The following is a 15,147-nucleotide window of genomic DNA, read 5'->3' on the forward strand; positions in this document are numbered from 1 at the left end:
TGTAGGGGTGACTTTGTTTTATAACAGACTACAACCTGATTGGATTGATTTGTTGAACCTCTTCAGTGTTGTTATTTCTGTCTTGAAATGCATCCTTGTATTTAATTTCTCCAGTATTCTCATGTTAGCATTTCAAAGTAAGAGAAATGCTATACATCATCAAATACAGAATGGTAAAACACTTTTTTCTCTGATGGTAACTGGTTATAGATCAGTCTCAACTGCATGAAACTCAGTTATCTAAACATGTGCATCTGATATCCTTGGGTATCCTTTCATTGCTTTGTCTCGTATGACAAAGCCATGTCACACAGGGTCTCTTGCCTCTACACCTAGTAGCTTGGATGAGGTATAGAAAGTATTTGCTATTCACACTGGAAAAAACACCCACATGTTAGGTGCCCTGTGTCCTTGTACTCTTGCAAAGAGGTACTGTGGCCCTTCATACAAACAAATCTTTCTTGAGTAAAATTCCAAACCTCCAAAATCATACTTATTTTCATAGGACTGAATATTTTTAATAGGTTGGAACATTTGTGAAATTACAACCATTTTCTTCATGTTTTGAAATCATCATCAATGGGGACTGATATTCTAACCTTCTGTATCTTTTCAGTATTTCTGGTTTCAAAACTAAAATCAAGAATCCCAGATGTTAATGGAAATGGTTTTAACATGTGCTACTGTCTTGGTTTCAGCTGGGATAGAGTTAATTTTTCTCCTAGTAGCTGCTACAGTACTGTGTTTTGGATTTAGCATGAGAATAATGTGATAACACGGTGATGTTTTAGTTGTTGCTAAGCAGTGCTTATACTAAGTCAAGGACTTTTCACCTTCCTGTACTCTGCCATGGAGGAGGTGCACAAGAAGCTGGGAGGGAGCACAGCCAGGACAGCTGACCCAAACTGGCCAAAGGGATATTCCATACCATAAGACATCATGCTCAGTGTATAAACCAGGGGGAGTTGGCTGGAGAGCAGTGATTGCTGCTCGGGGACGGGCTGGGGATCAGTCAGCGGGTGGTGAGAGGTTGCACCACTTGTTTTCCTGGGTTTTGTTTCTCTCTATCTTTTTGCTATTTTCCTTTTAATTACAATTTATTATTATTATTTTATTTCAGTCATTAAACTGTTCTTATCTCAACCTACAAGTTTTCTTACTTTTGCCCTTCTGGTTCTCTCCCCCGTCCCACCGGTGGGGGGAGGATGAGCGAGCGGCTGTGTGGTGCTTCGTTGCCAGCTGGGGTTAGATCATGACAGCTACTCATAGCATTTAGATCACAGTCTTCCTTTTTGTTGTAGGCGCTATCCTGAGGTAATTAATAATGTAATTTCTTACATCATAGGCAACAGTGTCTCAGTAACAGGGAGAAATTAAATTGTGTGACACATCTCATTCATTTCAATAGCTTGATTTTTATTTCTAAAAGATGTTCTTTACATACAGTAGTATTTAAGCAATTGTAATCTGTGCTAAGCGGAATGACTTTAGTTTTTATTCACTTCAAGCAAATGAATAGATTTTTAACCTGCTTTGACTTGATCAGAAAAAGTGCAATTACATGGTAAGAGGAGGACTGTTACACTTACTTGTGCATAGTGCATTAGACTAGCAACAGAGTTCAGCGTTGACATGTGTACAAGTTAGAAGGCATCAGTTGTGTGGATGAAGTGTATGCTTTCAAAAACAGGAGGTAAGATTTTCTGTTTTCAGTCTGGAGAAGTTAAAATACTGGTTTTGTGTATAGGTACGGGCAAAAGAAGTTTTGTTTTAGCAGTGCAATGGAAAGCATTCTCCCTTCCATGTGCTGAGACAACAAAGTACAGTTTTGATACTAAATAAACAAGCAGCGTGGGCTGTCTTCTAAAGTTTTTCCTGCATTCTTTGTTTTGTTAGGTTTGTTATCTTTAGTAATAGAATGGAGTATCCTTGATAATGAAAAGCCTGGAAAATATGGGGAATTGGGTGTCTTATGAGAATTACCAAGTGGCTCCGCATGGAGTCAGTCAGGTTTCAGCACAATTCAGCCAGAACTAAGCTGTGTCCTATTAAAAAAAGAAACCTTCAGGTGTCGTTCATCTATGGAGTTTGTACTTCAAGGGTTTATTAGCTGGGGCAGAGCATGGTGTGAAAATACAAAGTAAGCTTGCACTCAGTATGTCATCCAAGCATTAAGAAATGGGTGGGAATATTTGGCTTATTAACACTGGCTGGCTGTATGCGGAAGCACTTGGGTAATGTGATGCAGACGTTCTCAGGGTGCGAGGTTACAGAAACATGGTGTTGTGAGATTCAGGTTTATTCTCAGAGCAGTACAGTGCGTTCAAAAGCTGCTGAGCCTAAATGAGTAAACTCAGCCAACTTAAACTGATCATGCAAAGAGCCAGATGGGAGTCTTTGCATTTATTATGCTTTAAATCCACGTTCCAGATATACTGCCCATGGACTTGACTTGTATAACTCTGAAAATTTGTTTACAAAGTATTAATGTCCTGTGCAGCTCAGATGTTGGTAATCCTTGCCTTTTTTCACAGCTTAGTCCTTCAGGAAGCCTTTGTTTTAGGGATTGGTTTACACTAGTATTTTAGTGTGTATTAAAGACAGTTTATGGACATTTTTTCATATAACTTAAGCCTATTGCTTCAAGAAATAGTAATAGGAGAAAATAATTCTGTTTTTAAAATAATTTCTTTACAGAAGGCCATTTGATATTAAAGAAAAAAATTGCTTCATCTACAGTGTCTCTAGTGTGCATTGCCACTGAAGAATAATCTGTTCAAAACTGTGGGTCTTCAGCTAGTACAGATTGGTATGTCTTAGAACAAATATAAGATGCTGTAAAATTACAGTTAGTGCTATTCCATAGGGTTGTAAGCTGTTCTCCCACATTTCTTTTTTTGTTTGTATTTTCAATATGAAGAGTCTTTCTTTGTCATATCTTATGTTATTCATTTGGAAAATTGAAGTCTTATGGAATATTCTTATTTTCTTGCTCAAATGTACAGGATGCATACATTCTGAATACTAGAATAATTATATAGAAAATAGTGCACCTGGAAGACTGCCTTTTGTGAAAGAAATTAAAATGCACCTCCAATTTCTTGTAGGAATTTTCAGTACTTTTGGACATTCTATCCTGTGTTTTTAGAGTTCTAGAATGGTGACAAAACAGAATGCATGAAGAACAAAACTGAGGGAACTAAATAGTTCTTTTAAATTTTCTCAAAATAATAACTTGTGTTGATTAGGGAGATACAGACTGATAGGTATATTCAGAGGAGAAAATGGTGCTACAAAGACCCAGTGTTAATGAGATGCAGCTGATGGAATGTTGTGAAAGAGAGATTAAAGATGAAAACCTGAGCTATTATTTGGACATTCAGACACTGTGCATGATAGCTACCCTAATCAACAATGAAAAATGACTATGGCAGTTTTTACATTGGACGTGCTTCTAATTATTTTGTTGTTCTCCAATGATCCAGACTCCATAGGCAATTAAACAGATTTTCATTAATTATTCTGAATGCTTATGTTGACAGGCGTGACCTTCCTGAATTTAATATTAAGACATCAGTTAGTGGAGATCCCCTGCTTACTTTTATCTGGAGATGAAACCCCTGTCATCAAATATCTCTGAAGCTATTCTGTTAAGTGTGGTTTAGATGCAGCAGTCTAGGGTTTGCCTATTACAATATTATTTGGCTTGCATATGTTTTTTTGTTTTGTTCTCTCTTTGCTGAAAAAAGCACTGCTGTTTCATTGACCTGATTGGACTTAAAGGAAAGCAGATGCTTAACTAATAACTTTATATTACACTTTCTCACTTCAATAAAACGCGCGTATCTCAGTTAATAGCAATATTTGCTCAACTCAGCCAAACTTAAATTTCACCGTTGTTAAATACCTGCATTTTATTCCTGCAGCAGTAGTTTTCTTTAGAGGTTTCATGGCTGAAGCCTTTATTTGTAGATTGTCTTAACTGACATGTAGGGTCAGTAATTTCATTGAGGACTTGTACTTTTCTCCAAAGGCATTTGCTATTCCTAGATTTCAACTGGAGCTTTCACCCTTCTGGTTTAAGAGCTGTGTTGTTGGTGGGGTTTTTTTTGTTTGTTCTTCAGTGGTTGAACAGTGTTGATCTGCTGGAGGGTAGGAAGGCTCTACAGAGGGATCTGGACAGGCTGGATCCAACCTTAATGATTCTATGATTGATGGTCCGAGGCCAATTGTATGACATTCAACAAGTGCCGGGTCCTGCACTTGGGTCACAACGACCCCATGCAACGCTACAGGCCTGGGGAAGAGTGGCTGGAGAGCTGCCTGGCGGAAAAGGACCTGGGGGTGTTGGTCGACAGTCGGCTGAATATGAGCCAGCAGTGTGCCCAGGTGGCCAAGAGGGCCAATGGCATCCTGGCTTGTATCAGGAATAGTGTGGCCAGCAGGACCAGGGAGGTGATAGTGCCCCTGTACTCGGCACTGGTGAGGCCGCACCTCGAGTACTGTGTTCAGTTTTGGGCCCCTCACTACAAGAAGGACATCGAGGTGCTGGAGCGTGTCCAGAGGAGGGCAATGAAGCTGGTGAAGGGCCTAGAGCTCAAGTCTTATGAGGAACGGCTGAGGGAGCTGGGGTTGTTTAGTCTGGAGAAGAGGAGGCTGAGGGGAGACCTTATCGCTCTCTACAGCTACCTGAAAGGAGGTTGTAGCGAGGTGGGGGTTGGTCTCTTCTCCCAAGTAACAAGTGATAGGATGAGAGGAGATGGCCTCAAGTTGCGCCAGTGTAAATTTAGATTGGATATTAGGAAAAACTTCTTTACTGAAAGGGTAGTCAGGCTAGTAGGGCAGTCAGGGAAGTGGTGGAGTCTCCATCCCTGGAGGTATTTAAAAGCTGGGTAGATGTGGTGCTTAGGGACATGGTATAGTGATGGACTTGGCAGTGCTAAGTTAATGGCTGGACTTGATGATCTTAAAGGTCCTTTCCAACCTAAATGATTCTATGATTCTAATAGTGCATGTTTTCTTGCTTTCTTAGTAATGTTATATTTTTCTTCCCATAATTTTTTTAAAAAAGAAGGTATTTCCCTAAATGAAAGAGCATTATTTATCATCTTCCATTGACTAAATAATGTGAAATTGATTAGTTGAATTATTTCACAGTGATTCTATAAAATATTTTGGGGAAAATTCTGGAGTAGTATCTTATACACTTTTACACATCTTGCTTGTTCTGTGCCTGGTTTCCAGAGCCCTTGTTGCATGAGCATCAGCAAGGCACACCTCCTTGTTCCCACTCCAGCTTTCCTTCTGGAGCATGTTCGCTCCAAAGGGAAATGCAGTGTGAGCACATACTTTTCCCCTCCTGTTTATAAATGCCTATGTGTAAAGATGTGTACATTTGCATCTCAGGTTTAGACAAATGAACTCTAAATTAAAAGAGCTTTGAAGCTCACTTAACACTGGCTTTCTCTGGAAAAATATTTCCTTTGTGCCAGCTATTTGTGTGTATGTAAATATTATATGCAACTCCGTTTTGCGGAAAAACACCTCTAAAATCATATTGCTTTAAATTATTGTTCTAAAAAAAAAAATCACTTAAGTCTGCAGCTATTCTGACTGGTTTGGTGTGAATAATATCCTGTATATTTATTGGAACAGTTGTCAAACCTCTGGTGTCTTAAAAATAATTTTAATGCTAATCTGTTCATAAGGCACAGAAATCCAAAGGGCAAATTTCCCACTACGAAAATCATGCCTTTTGGCTTTGTTGAGATGAAATACATGTTGTATGTTAACAAGTAGCTACAAGGTATGTACGTCTTTACAAATGCATCCAATTTTGTAGCACTGTGTTTCTGAAAGAGTAGTTGCTATCTGAATAAGATAATTGTAGCGGTATGTTCAAGGCATACTGTATGACTGTATTATCAACTTTGTACTGTAAAGTGATTAACCCAGGTGGTTAGCGGCTTGCTGTATCCCTTGATATGTATCTCATTAATACTGTTTGTAGCAGATGTGTGTTCTAATGAGTGGAGCTGAATGTTCAGACAGGAGTAGGGTTGGTAAAGTAATGAGATACCAGTTTTGAAAAAGAGACACTTACCACTAAGAATAATAAAAAGCTTTAAAATGTCTGTGGAATAATTCAAATTAATACAATCAAACAGGACTAGGTTTTATAATGGTAAAGTGTGACCTGAACTAAATGCAAACTATTAAGGGGCATAAGTTATTTTCCTACATTTCTATGAGTACCTTTTTATTTTTCACATCTGTACACATGCATTTTTAGTAAAAAATAATAAATATGGTCATAATACTATGACTGTTCAATTATGGTAAGGCAGCTATTTAAAAAAATGCAGAACAGGTAGTTCTTGCCAAAGGCTATTATATTTGAAAAATATTCATGAAAATGTGATAGCTTGCAGATATCTAAATGTGAACAAGCAGATACAGAATGTAAAGCAGCTCTTTGAGAATTGCTGCTAAATGTCTAAAAGGTGTTTGTAACACAATCATTAGGAACATCTCTGAAGTTAGTTATTTTTTCATGATTAGGAAATTACATTTTAGACAAAAGGCCTAGTAAAGCTACATTTAACTGCATGATAAAACTGGTGGCCAAATTTTGGGATTGTGTTTATTAATCAAATAATTTTGATTTATCCAAAGCATGTAAGTTACTATATTATCAAACTTGTGATAGCTTCCCAGGTTTCTGTAGTTTAGCTTTTTGTACAAATTGAAGAAAATTTCTCTTTTTGTTAAGAACTTCAAAATTATTGGCAGTTTCAGCCTCTTCAGAAACATATTTGTGACCATTACTTGAAGGAAGTACTGAGTGTGTTTTAAGATAACTTTTCATGCATGTTGTTAAAATGTAATGAAGACGAGGTAACTTTCTCCCTGAATTTGCATGGCTAAATACTTTTTTTTCTTGCCCTATTCTTTGATTCTTTACATGATGAGATGAAGCTTACATGCATTTTTGAGAATATAATTTCCTAATATGAAAAGTTATCCAAAAGTAATTTGCAACAAGAGTAACTTGTGAAAAGATGATGATTGCTAAAGAACAGCTCTAAAAAAACCCAGAGAAAACTGAGAAACAGATTTTTGGTTTTGAAATTAAGAGGTAAGGAAACTAGCTCACAATTAGGTGGCAAAGAAGAAAAATGGTAGCCTGTCTGCAAAGGATTAAAGAAGAGATAGTTGAATGGGTTCATGGAAAAGCTATTATCCCTGAGAGACAGGAGGAGGTTAAGAGAGAAAGTTGGGACAATAAAGAGAGTGAAGGAGGACAATAAAGAGAATGAAGGAGGACAGAGAAGATTGGAGAGTAGTACTAACCCAATTAAAAAACAAATCTGTGCACTTGAGAACTCATTATTAAGAACAAGAGACCGCCTTGTCGTGAAAGCAGATCTAGAGAATGGAAAGATTGTCTCCTGGGAGCAAAGATATTAATGTGGAGTTGAACCTGAAGGAGACTGTTGGGAATGAGAGAGAAGCCATAGATTAATTTTCAGATTGGTACAGATTACATGGCCAGATTCTCATGGATGTGGAATTTTATGCCCAGTAGTGGAAAATGTCTGAAGTGGAGACTTACACAATTGTTAGTGGATTCTTTCCTAATTTAGAGGAGGGGGACAAAAATGTAGGATGTTGAGATTTGACAGATGTCTTCGGAAATGGTACTGACAGGGAAGTTTAGGGCCGTTAACCACTAGAAAGCGTTTGTGAGTAAAGAGCTTTTCTCAGGGTATGAGTATCCCCTTTCTGGGCACCTTACTTTCTGACCCTAGATGGCTAGTGAATAAGTGAATTATTATATATTGTGTTTTGAGTGTCTTATCATTCAGTCATGTTTAGCGTTATACATGGGGAGGGAAGGAGCATTTGCCTCCTGATGATAGGAGGGGCTGAAGAACCCAGACGAGAATCATCTGGGTGCCTTTAAACCATACCTTCCTTTCCTTTCCCTTCCTCCTCTCCCCGCTTATCTTAAGCAGCAGACTTAAGTATTTATCAGTTTTGCACCATTGGTTGGTAATGCTGTGTGTCCCTTCCTCTGTGGTTGGGGCACATTTCTGTGGTCTGAAATTTTAAAGGACAGAAATATTCAGTGGTTTGGACATGTACTGAGCAGACTTTTCAGGACCAAATGGATTTTTTTATAGGAGTGACAGGTTTTGTGAACAACTGGGCTTAGCTCAAGTGGTTTGATTCCAAGTTAAATGAGCTTTATTCAAATCATGTGCTTATGTAACTATCGGCAATGGGCAAAGCCTCAGCTGTTGAGTGCTAATTATGTATCATTCGTGTGTGTAGGACAGCTACTTTTCAGACATTTGTTATTATTTTCATTGAATATCTCAAAGGAGTAGTTTTAAGGGTTTTTCTGTTATTCCCATGAAACTGTCAAAATGGGATGGTATTTAAAGAGACAACTTGGAACAAAAACCTTAGTTAAAAGGGTAAAGCAACTGTTGCTATTCCCCTATTCCTAACTCTGCAGTGTTTTCTTGCATGCTGCATTTTTAAGGTCTTTGGAAGGGAAATACAGTTTTTGTTTACATAGCATAGTCCCTCGTGGTCCTTCTTTATAATTATTTTAACTAGTTCTTTAAGAGAAAACAAACTTGCCCATTTTTAAACTAGTTCTGTAGTTCTGCTTCTACAGCTGGAAGAACCTTGGTTTAGGATGAGTCTGGAATCTATGTGGGATTTATTTCGCTGACTTTATTTTGAATAATATACTTAATTGGAGATAGCACGTATTTTGGCTGGAAATTGAAGTTGTGAAAGTTATTGAAACGGTTGTGATAAAGCTTTCCCTCCGCCTCCAGTCAAGATTAAGAGCTATAAATAGCTTTGATAGACTACAGTATTAATCAGTTGTTAGGAACCCGTAGTTTAGCTTTTAAATGTGCGATGATAACAAAATGTCAAGCTTCTGCAAAAGCATATAAAGGTCACATATATGATTCTGGATTATAATATATAAACTGCCTTTCTAATCATTGCTGAAAAGAGCAATTCATAGATGTTAAGCACTCTAAACAGCATTCCCCTTAATTTTCTGAAAAAGCAGATGCCTAATTCATGGTTTTATTTTGTATGTTTAGGTAGGTGGGGAAGAGAAGATGGGATGGGGAAGCAGGATTGATGTGTTTTGAGACTAGAAAGTTGAGGGTTTAGTAGCTGAGATGTGAGTCTGCTCATTCTACATCTTAATAATTATCCCTTATGGTTGTGTTGGGCAATAGATTTAGGATTACTAGACTGATATCAGTCTGTTTCCCACAGCATTAGAACCCATGAATATTATATGCTTGCTTGAGTTTTTATGTGAGAGTGCAAAAATAAAACTTTGGTTAGTTGAGGTAAGAGTAAGAGCACTTTCAGCATATTTAGCATGACCCCTGTCTCAAGGTAAAGACATTCTAGCTCAAGGTGAAGAAGTTTTAGCACAAGGTGGCCTCATCATCTCCACCTGTTGACATGTTGTCAAAGGGCACATTCTCCTTTTCTCCTTTTTTTATCTGTTGTACTAGGAATGAGAGCATGCGTCAACTTTGGCTAGCAGACTGACTTTGACAGTAGAAAAGGAGTTGTCAGATTTTTGGTAGCCAGACTCATGGGTGTCACCAGATAACTCATTGGTTCTGTTTAACCATATCGATTATGAACCAGGAGAGGTCTCTCTTGATCGGGAGACTGTAGGTCAAACGAGGCAGCGCAGAGTGTCATAAGGAGTTAGGCTAGTATCTGGAACTATTGGGTATAAATATTGTTACTCCCAAGAAGTTCCCACAAGGCAGGGAGATTTGAAGTAGAGATGTATATTATAGTCTGTTAGTTTCACAGCTGTTGGGCTAGGCTGAAATTGTTTTTTGCCTTAATGCTGCATTTGGAGTGGGTGGTTTGGGGTGGGTGGGTTTTTCTGGTTTTTTTTTGGAGGGTGGTGGCGATGGTGTATTTATTTATTTATAAAGGCACTTCCATATCACTTTGCTGCTTCTCCATCTCCTGAAGTCTGTTTTTTAAATCATTGAGTCAATGTAGAGGAATGAATAAATAGGTGTGACAGAACGTGTCATCCCCAGTCTGGATCCAAATTGACTTGAATGGCCAAAGAAGGCGTTCTTACTCTAGGTTGTGGTTTTTCATTTCTGTGTGCCTGCAACAGTGTCAAGACTCTGAAAAGAAGTGGTAGAAGGAAGCTGTTGTTTTTGTGTCCCTTAAGCGGTTAAGGAGCACTGCTGATGTGATACCTTACAGAAAGTACATTTTGTGAAGTAGCAGGCTTGATGCTTCACAGTTCTGAAGCCTTTTGACAGCTTACAGAGTTTTACAGTCACAATTCTGAGCTCTTTAAAAAGTACTACTTAATTGATTATTCATATATAACTATTTGAATATTTGGACAGATTGTCTTCTAAGCAAGCTCTTTTGTTTATTTATAAATAGTTAATGCATTAAAATGCTTACTATGTAGCTTGTGTTATGAATACTAATCTTACAGTATTCAACTGTAGTCCTAAAAATGTTCTAATTAGATCAAGATAAATGGTGTGCCTGTGTGCGTACCTGATGTTCAGGCAACAAGTATCAGTGATTACTGGTTGATTTATTTATTTTTTTTTTCCCTTTCTCCCAGACCACTTTTAATAGTGGAACAGCGCGTCCTGTGCTGCTGGTTCTCTTGGGGGGATTACGGGCACATCCATGAAGTGTAATGGCTTAAGCTTATTCAGGGAAGAATGACATTCAGTTTGTAAAGTTTAACCATACAAATATCTAGGGCAACCCTTTCCCTTGGAGCTGATCTTCTAATCTGTGAGCAGAAATGGCAGTTGTGCTCTTCTGTGGCTTGTGCCTGTGATGTAGGCAGAATTGACCCAGCATACGTTCTGGCATAAATCAGTTCAAAGTTAAGGGAACCTCCTTTTTCACAGCTGTGATACTCTTTTCTTGACTGCTGCGTTATGGGCCTCCATAAGAGGTGTTACGGTTCTCTTGCTTGGGGAAAGAAGGAATGTAACTACTTGTCATCTGATGCTAAATTCATTTGTTTTTCTCTCTTATACCATTGTGTAACTGCTGCTTTGCATTTTTTTTTTGAGCCTGTTGCTTCAGGCATGAATTCCCTCTAAATCTCCAAGATGTTTTCAGACTAAAATTTGTGGAGGAGGGATGGAGTCAAACAAGTTCAAGCAAGCTTAAAGCTCAATATCTGCAATAGATAATAATAATAAAAAATAATAAGAGAATTCGGTAGTTCAGTCAAGCTTGAGGTATAATTTGTTCCATTAATCTTATAGCTTTTAAAAAAAAGTAATCAGAACATTATACTGTACAGTTGTTTTCCAATAGTGATCCTCCCTCTAATGTAGAAATGTACTTTAATATGTACTTGACCACTTAGCATCATTAAAAGTCGGGCAAAACAAAGAGAATCTAGTATTTAAAATAAATCTGTTCGTATACAGATTCTGTTACTGGGTCACATCTTTTCTAGCTAGTTAACAATTCTTTTGTTTTACACCAGATATGTCATAATGCACTGTTAGAACTCCTCAATATGTAGTTGTTCTACATTAATTTACCCTTTGTTGTAGGTCAAATAATAATAATGAGAAGACTTCAAATTTAACCCATAAGGTTTAATATCCTTTTAGAAATAAAGAAACAAAACCCCCACAGCACTCTAACTTAATTAAAACCCTGGAAGGCAGTCAAGAAAAACACTGTAACTGGATAGTCTTTTTTAACCTTGCTGAATTCTTGGTTTTACCAGCTCTGTTGCAGAGTTTCACAGTCTAAGAATACTTTAGATAGAAAATGTAGTTTTACATTGGTTTTGAATTTGCCATCTGTTAAATTAATTAAAAGCATCTTTATCCTTGATTTGTAAAACAGGAAAAACTGAAGTTTGAACTCAGTCTAAACTGTGATACTTTATTAGGAGAAATGATACCAGTTTCCACACTTACGCATTTTTGCATGCTCCATAGTATTACCGTTATCTGCTTTATTCAAAAACTGATTTCCCTATTAATGCTGGTGCACGTAGTATCCCAGGTGAGGGGGTGCCAATAAGTTCTATAATGATGCAACTGTATTATGTACCATCCTATTAGTTGTGTGACCTAATGATTTGTTTGCTGTTTTTTTTTGACTGCAGATGCATTTCTGTGCTCTCACTGACCTCTAAGAAGTAGCTGCTTTATTAGCTTTCTCAGCTGACAGAGTTAATTTAATTAATCTTAATTCTGAAGATTTCTGTAGTAAATGTAATCTTCAGACTCACTGCCTCACTTTTGATGATTTTCAGGGTCTTAACAGTCACAAAAAAATTCTTCTCTGGACCTTGGGTTGTCCAGGGGAGCAAATGAAAAGGGAAACTTGCATTCAGAGTTTAAAGGAGAGTGGTGGCAGGCAAGCATAAGAAAAAGAATTTGATGTTGAGTGAGATAGCAGTGGAGGAGACTGACAAGTAGTAAAGATTATGGAGACTGAATATGTGTATAAGCTATGGGATATCTGTTATCCTACAGTGGTAACTTGCACAAAGTGTATATATGCGGGGAATTCCACCTTAATGGTTTTTGTGGAAATGAAGTTCTGTGGTCTCAAATAAGCAGGATGAATTGATGAATATCAATGTCAATACCTGGAGGTGTTTAAAAGGCATGTACATGTGGCACTTAGGGACAGTGTTAGGTTAACGGTTGGACTCGGTGATCTTAAAGGTCCTTTCCAACCTAAATGATTCTATGATTCTATGAATATGGAAATTAAGCATAGCCCTTTCATTGTGATATATGAGGTGACCAGTAAGACAAGAAAATGATTTTTTTTCCATACTAGCATCAAGTCAGGGCAGCAGTAGCTTGAACAAGTGATTCATGAAATTAGGCATTGGCTTAGCAGATACGCTAGGATAACTTTCTTAACTGTAACGTGAGTATTGGAAAGCAGTCATTGTTTAGGAAAGATGCAAAATAAAGTTTGAGGGATATTATTTTATTTTCATAATAACTGAAGGATAAAAAAATGTTACGGAGTTCAGGTTTTTAAAAAATCACTACAGGATTGTTAAGGTAAACTTCTGGGTTACTGCTGAATCTGCTGCAGATACCCAACCTGGTCAGAGTTGTCAGTATGAGCACACTTTAACATCTAATGCAAGCTGAGTGTCTAGATCTCCATTGATGTAATAAGAGTTTAGCCAACACAGTTATTGAAGCCTAGGGAACTATTTATGTAGAGTAAAAAAAGTAGACACCTTACAATTGTGAAACTTAATCGGAAGCTGAATTCTACCCTCTTTCGAGGGTGGAGAATTGGTGAAGAATTTTGACCAGTGACAGATCCAGGTGCTTCTGAACATAATAAGAGATACATGGGGTACCTTGACTTACTAAACAGCAGCGTAGTAACACAGTATTTTAATAACGAGGAAAAAAAAATCTTGATTGTAGAAGATAAGTTTGGGTCATTGATGAAAAGGCTTTGCTTTAAACTTAGAACATTATGATTGTAATGAGAGGTAAAAAGAGATCAATGATGTAGGTTCTCTCTTTCCAAAATGACAGACTTGGATAAATTAAGGGAAGTAGTTAATGGAATCAGAAGGACTGAGGAACATAGTCTTCAGTATAGATGAGGAATGGCATTTCCTCTGAGTTCAACCATTTTGGTAGGAGTTTGTATACTGTGTAAAGGGAAAATAGTTTTTTTGACACAGGATCAGTGGTAGATCTCATGCTTCTGGACTCTGACAAAAATTTCACTTATTATAGAGACTGAGCCTAATGAAGATTGCTAGAATTGTAAGATAGGTAAAGAATGGATTGAAAGAAAATGGCAGTGGATGGTTTTGGAAGAAAATATATAGCAAGCCACAAGTGGAGATCCTGAATATTAATTTTATATTGTCATTAAGAATTTTGAAACAGAAACCAAGTATGTTCTGACAGACAAATGAGGGAGACAAGCCACTGAATTCACTGAGGAGCAGAATAATAAAAGTCATAGGATATTTAGTTGTAGAAAATGCAAGGTCATGAATAAGAAATATTGGAGCTGGAGGCTGTTAATTGGAAATGACTGTCAGTCAGTATCTAAGGGGTTTTTTTGGTTTAAAATACTGAGCAGACTGTTGATGGCAGAATTTAACCTAGAAGCATGCGAGAGAAATATGAAATGTTGGTATATTCAGAGCAGACTAACTTCCAAGGGCCTGTGTGTGTTTTTAAAATTGGTTTTTAAAATTTTTATTTAGAATTTGGATTATCAAGTCAAATACATAGTTCTACAGCTGCTTATGTGTAGCAGTGTTTCTTACAGGCTGATATGCACTTGTGCAGATAAAAATGCGTGCAAAAGTTTGAAAATGGTATTTGTGACAGAGCTGTCTGTGCTGATTAAAAAGACATTGTTTTCCTTTTGTTTACACACTGAAAAATAACATTGTGAGTCTTCACATAACTTCCTGTGTTAGTGTCCCTGTGTCCAGGCTTTGTCAACCTTCAGGAGACATAGTTTGAAGCAGTGACCATGGCCAGCAGCAATTAATATAACAGAAGCAAGCAAGCTGAGCCTTCCCCATTTATTGGGACTTTAGGGTGTATTGCTCCATCTGCCACAGGCCAGCTTCAAACTTGTCTGATTTAAACTGTTACTCTAGATCCAGCACCATCTGGATTCAGGCCAGGACATGGAACCACAGCAGCTTAGTGACACAGATTGATGATCTCCTACTGTCAGTGGATAGAGGACAGTCATTAATTTTCATTCTCGTGGCCCTTTCTGCAGTGTTTGATGCATCTGGCCAGAAGTTGATGCTGTCTTGCCAGGAGGGAGTGGCAGGATCCAAAGTAAAGCGCTAAAGTGGCTTGGCCTCATCCTAGGTGATCGATCTACGGAGTGGCGACGCGCTCGTGACTTTGAAGTGTTGCCAATCATAAAAGGAAATTAAGAAATAGAAAATGATATCTGCAACAGGATTTCGTTGTTGCCTCTGCATCAGCGAACATATTAGCGATGCTAATTGCTATTCTGAGTTGGGAAATGCTTATTTGTGTGGGAGGGCAGTGCTTTCACAAGGTTGAGTTCTAGGCTGTGTAATGA

The 15,147-nt window shown here is 37.7% G+C and overlaps 1 protein-coding gene across 3 annotated transcripts in view; it reads left to right on the forward strand.

Annotated features, from left to right (window-relative positions):
- The window catches only part of RNGTT (RNA guanylyltransferase and 5'-phosphatase), a 194,754-nt gene that overhangs the window by 34,694 nt on the left and 144,913 nt on the right, over nucleotides 1-15,147 (forward strand). The gene's annotated exons all lie outside the window — the stretch shown is intronic.

This window comes from Nipponia nippon, unplaced genomic scaffold (genome assembly GCF_047370975.1).
Source record: "Nipponia nippon isolate SJK-2023a ecotype South Korea unplaced genomic scaffold, ASM4737097v1 scaffold_4, whole genome shotgun sequence".
Taxonomy (NCBI): domain Eukaryota; kingdom Metazoa; phylum Chordata; class Aves; order Pelecaniformes; family Threskiornithidae; genus Nipponia; species Nipponia nippon.